This window comes from Elephantulus edwardii, unplaced genomic scaffold (genome assembly GCF_000299155.1).
Source record: "Elephantulus edwardii isolate Elephantulus edwardi_28Jun2011 unplaced genomic scaffold, EleEdw1.0 scaffold00080, whole genome shotgun sequence".
Taxonomy (NCBI): domain Eukaryota; kingdom Metazoa; phylum Chordata; class Mammalia; order Macroscelidea; family Macroscelididae; genus Elephantulus; species Elephantulus edwardii.
In genome coordinates, this window is record NW_006399830.1 from 702,033 (window position 1) to 708,032 (window position 6,000).

The following is a 6,000-nucleotide window of genomic DNA, read 5'->3' on the forward strand; positions in this document are numbered from 1 at the left end:
ACATAAAGAAATCACCCTCAACCCAGCGTCAATGTCATTGGGGCTCCACACTCCTGGACCTACAGGGGCCCCGCATCTAGTGTCCGAGCCTCAGAAAGTCCAGTACAGACCCTAAAAGGGGAGTGAGACAGTGGACTCATTGCCTAGTTCACAAATCAGTTTAAGAAAAGGAAGCTGGAAATCCCAAGAGCCAGCTGTGTTTGTTTTCAAATGGCTGTGTTTCACTCTGATAAAGAGAAAAAAGGAAGCATGGTTTCAAGAATGGAAACCAAGAATGAAGAATTGCCCTCCTATGACAGTCCTCTGAGAGGGGCAGGGGGAGGGGGAGGGTTGGGGGGGGGGGTGAAGGGGGGATGAAGATATGGGTGAGGGTTACAGGGTCAGGGGGTGAGGGTTAGAGGGTTATGGTGAGGGTTAGGGTTACAGGGTCAGGGGGTGAGGGTGAGGTAAACAGCACAGGGAAGCTGGCCAGCCAGGGCAGATGCTGCTGGGTGTGGGAGGAGGGGGCGTGTGTCCCTCTGTCTATTCCTCTGTTCTTTCTTCACGGGAATCCTGGTGATGGTAGAGACCACGAGCCACGCCCAGTGCTGCACCACTTATGTGTCAGCTGCCAACAGAAGGTCAGCAGTTCGAATCCACTTGTGGCTCTGAGGGACCTGCTCCAACAAAGGCTCTCATCTGGAAAGCCCAAGGGGTTGCCAGGAGTCAGAACAGGCTCGTCAGCAGGAGGGATTGTTTCTGGACTGCCAGAAAAAGGAGCACATCTGACTCTGGAAGAAATGCCATCAAAATGCTCCTTAAAAGGAGGCAGGTAAGACTTCCTCTCACGTACTCTGGGAGTGTGATCTGGGCTCAGTCCCTGGGGAAGGACATCGTGCTTGGCAAAGTAGACAGTCAGTGTTAGGAAGCCAGTGCTGGGTGGGACAGTGCAGGGGAGACAGTCTGGGGGCAGGGGGGAGTGCCAGGAGGACAGTGCAGGGGGACAGTGCCGGGGGGACAGTGCAGGAGGACTGCAGGGGGACAGTGCAGGGAGACAGTGCCGGGGGGACAGTGCCGGGGGGACAGTGCAGAGGGCAGGGACCGAGTCGGCCCAGACTCACAGCAACCCCGTGCACAGACCACTCCATCCGCATGGCCCCCTGTGCTTGAGCCCGCTGCTGCAGGCTCAGAGTCGGTCCACTTTATTGAGGGTCTTCCACTTTTTCACTGTCCTACTCTAAGGACTGGCCCCTCCTGATAACATTTCCAAAGTGTGTGAGACCTTGCAGATTCCACAAGGCAGTTGTACCCTGTCCCACAGGGGGACCTTGAGCCAGAAGTGACTCAGCTGGGGGGTGGTCTGTGAGGATGGCACACATGACAGGAACTGCAGAACCAGCTGAGTGGATAGTCAGAACGACTGGTTGTGTTCGTCTCATGGGTGTATTTTTCTACTTTTTATAATGTTTTTTGTATTGACCATGCATTACGCAGAGAAAAAAAACCAACACATCCTTTTTTAAAATTGCATTTTGTTGAATGATTTTCTATTCACCCCTAGGAAGCAGACCACAGATGCCTTCCTGGTTGACCACAGCCACAGCAAAGCCTGGGGTGCTGACCCAGCACAGCTGGGGCTGGCGGGGGTGCGGGTGGAAACCGGGAGCAGAGCCTATTTTCTTTGGCCAGGGCTGAGGGGGTTGGGTTTCCACAGACTCAGGGCAGGCTGGGCTGCCTCCAGCTGTCCTGTAGTCCACTCGTGACAGATTGGCCATTAGGCTGTCTGCTTACCTGAGGTAAGAAGGATGCAGACCGGCTCGGAACATGCTCCTGGACATGCCCGGTGAGGGGGCTGGACACCACCCCCAGTCGCTCCTGGAGGAGACACGGGCATCACACCCAGATGGGAGGCAAGGCCAGAAGGCCCAACCAGGAAACCCCCAAGAGCAGTATGCCTGGCTATTAGCAACTGGTCGGCAGAGCCTGGAAAGTGAAGGGTCCACTTGGCAATCTTGCCTCCTTGTCAAAAGCCAGTGTCCCCTTCAGAGGGAAGGTCCTGTGATCAGCATGTGTCTTCTTCAAGCAGGAGTACCCATGGTCAGAATATGTCCCCTTACATTGGCATCATGTGGCCAGTGTGTCCCCTCCAGACATCAGCTCCCTGGGCAGAGCGCGCTCCCTTTTCATGGATACCAGTACTGATACTATCGCAGCAGCTGGGATGCTCTATGTGCGGTCCTCCTACAAATTTCCTTTCTCTTTAAAGGAAATACACAATCAGCACACATCCCAGCCACAGGGCCCTGGCACTCACCAGGAAACGAAACACTGGGATGTGGGCTTTCATTGCTGCTTTACCCAAAAGGCAGAAAACCACCACCATCTGAACTTCCTTTACTGAGTGAAAGGGACGCCGAGGGAGCCAGGGGGAAAGGACATTTCTGCCCCAGAATGGGGCCCACACTGGTGGTATCCTTGTGGAGATACACACACCACACCTGCACACACACCCTCATTCAGAGACATACCCACACATGCATGTGCACACACAGGATCACCGTGTATGCTTTCTCATGAAAAGACATATGAATACACACAATACATGTATGTGCACACACCATACAAGCACTCTGTTGCAAATGCATATGCAGGCACACACCACACACCCTCACTCAAATACATGCACTTTAAACACACACCACTCACGCTCAATGGCACATACTTGCTCCCTCCCTCTCTCTTTCACACACACACACAGAATATGCACTCTTACACACACACCACACACCCTCACTCAAAGGCATGTACTTGTTCCCCCCCCCTCTCTCTGACACACACACACACTGCAGGGCACTCATTTCCATATACACAACACACATGCATACATACACACATCCCCGGACTTGCATACACAGTACACCAAGTACAAACACACTCAAACCCATGCACTCTCACATTCACACCCATACATGCAAACACAGTGCACAAGCACATACACCCCGCAAGTGGGAATGTACACGCACAGCACATGTGCACATATACACACTCCCATATGTGAGTGCTCTGTGGACGGCGTGGCTGACACTTCCAGGACTACACAATGTGCGATACTCCTTCTAGGAAGCCAGGGTGGGCACAGGACCTCCTGATACATCTGCCACACTTACTGTGACACTAAAATCACTGTAAGGTAAGATTCTGAACCAAAAATAGTGAACCCAGGCACCTCTCAGAGATAGCAAACTAAAGGGAATGTCCCAGTAAAGCGAGGCCCACAGGGAAGTTCACTAGGACTGTGCTGCAGCCCACAAGTGAACAAGAACAACAGCAGACAACGCGCAGCACAGTCAGAGCAGAATGCGAAGGAGACACGGCTCGAGCACACACTGCTGGGCAAACGGCGTCAACAGGCTTGTCCCATGCAAAGTCACTGCCAACCTTCTACCTGTAAAACTGCCATATCTGTGACACACGGGAGTGCAGAGTGTGGGGAGCACATGGGGAGCAGAGCCCCAGGAGTGGGGAGCACAACGCCAGGGTACAGAGCCGGGGGTGCAGAGCCCAGGGAGCACAGCCCCGCGGTGCAGAGCATGGGGAGCAGAGCCCCAGGAGTGGGGAGCACAACGCCAGGGTGCAGAGCCGGGGGTGCAGAGCCCAGGGAGCACAGCCCCGGGGTGCAGAGCCCAGGGTGCAGAGCCGGGGGTGCAGAGCCCAGGGAGCACAGCCCCGGGGTGCAGAGCCCAGGGAGCAGAGCCCCGGGGAACAGACATGGCTGCTCCGAGTACACACACAGAGCCGGCACAAGTACACCTGCCCTGAATATACACTGGAGGGCTGATGGATTCCACGAAAACAAACTCAAAGTGGATCACAGGCCTTGATACAAAATGGGGATGGCTGAACTTCCAGAAGGTTCCACCACAGGAGAACCAGGTTCCTCTGGTTTACAGACACGGCACCAAAAGCTCAGTCCACAAAAGAAAAAAAATAATGTGTAAACTGGATTTCATAGAATGAAAATTAAATTTTACTTAATTAAAATTAAAAACATCTGCTCTTAGGAAGGCATGTTAAGAAAATGAAAAGACAAGCCACAGACTGGGAGAAAATCTTTGCAAAGAAGATTAACTAGGCTTATTAAGATAAATGTTGAACTTCATTCCTAACAACGCATCGATACTGGCTCATCAGTTGTGTCTAACAAGCCACTGGAATGCCAGATGTGCACAGCTGGTGAAGGGAGGGGAACTTCCGGTACCTGCGCTGAAAAGAAGCCTCTTCATTACCTGGACAGCAAGCAGACACCCAAGAAGACACAGACAGGCCCAGCAGGACAGACAGACGGAAACCCACCTGGACAGACCTCTGGAAAGGCCACTGGGCATATGCCGGGACAGAGGCAGACAGATGCCCAGCGAGACTCCAAGAGACACCCAGACAGACAGTCACACAGACACACAGAGGACCTGAGGACAGAAACTCAGCAGGACAGAGAGATGCTTGATGGGCACACATCTGTGGGACAGACCCACAGAATGGAACCCAATGAGGCAAGAAGACTCCAGTGGTCAGATAGACAGATGGATGGATGCTGAGTACAACAGAAAGATATTCATCGGGCTGGCAGACAGACATCTGGTGGACAGACAGGAAGACAGATGCTGGGCAGGACAGACTCTTAGTAGGCAGATGGACACTGAACAGGGCAGATGTCCAGAGGGCAGGCAGGTGGACAGCCCTCCTATGGTGATGTCACCCCCACCAGCCTCTGGTGACGTCCTGGGAAGTTCAAGCAGTGCAGTGTGAACCTGAGCTTGCAGCCAACAAACTGTACTGACCCTAGACTACTTGACACTGACAAGGAACCCCCACACTCAGTCCCTGAGATGGGTCAGCCCCAGGCTGCACACCCACCCCACCAATGCACTGATTTTCAAGCAAGCTTTCACATTGTCCCGCTCTGCCACAAGAGAAATGACCATCCCCGGGCACTGCAGAGAGACCCTGGACCAGGTATCATTGACATTTACTATCTGGCCCTTCACAGAAGAAACCAACTAGGCTCTGATTCAGGACACACCTCCAGTGAGGGTCAGGGTGGGGTCACAACACACAAACCAGTCACTGTGGTGAGGCATCCAGGGTCCACCAAGCCCCAGAAAGACAAGGGCGGGGGGAGCCAGCATTGGGAGCAGGGCACGGGCTCTCCAGGGTGAGGGCTCCCCAGGGAGAAGTTGGGGAACCTGTCCACCACATAGCACCCTTGGCTTCCCCACTGCCTGCAGGTACACAGGGCCCTGAATGGTTATCTATGAAAAGACAGGGGACTTGTACACAGGCACCCACAGCTCCTTCACACCTGCTCAAGACTGGGCCCACTCGCTGGGTGAAGACCAGCCCCAGCACAACCAGTCCGCACGCTTGGGATAGCATTCGGTTGGCTTTCTAAGGACATGTGACCTCGCTCCCACCAATGTCCATGGCTGTAGAAGTCACCTCCCTTGTTAGGGTCTCAGGCGTTGCCTGTGTGAGACGATCAGACCCTTCACCCTCCAACAAGAAGTGTCCATCAGTTGTGATTCCGAATGGCTGAGGAACACTCAGGAGTCCTGGTGCAGAAGCAAGCATGATGGAGACAAGTTCTTGTAAGAACAATTCAGCTCCCTGGGAAGCTGCGGGGGGTGGGGTGGGGTAGAGTTAACAACTTCACCCCACCCCTTCATTCCAGGGCTAAGGGATCACTGAGGGGCGCAGCGGGCCAACCATGTGCATGATGGAGTCGAGCTCTGAGCAAAGGCTTGTCAACCCGCTGCAGGCATGATGCCTTGGGCCCACCTCTCAGGGTCAAGGTTAGAAAGGAGAGCCCACAACCAGGCCCAAGGAAGGCAGTGCTGTGCCCTCCACACAGACCTCATCCCATAACCTCCAGGATCCAAGTGCAGCAAAGCTGCTGCTTCAGATGCTGCCCCACTGGCCTGGTCAGCAGAGGCGCCGAGGGCACACAGAACACGTAGTGCTGCT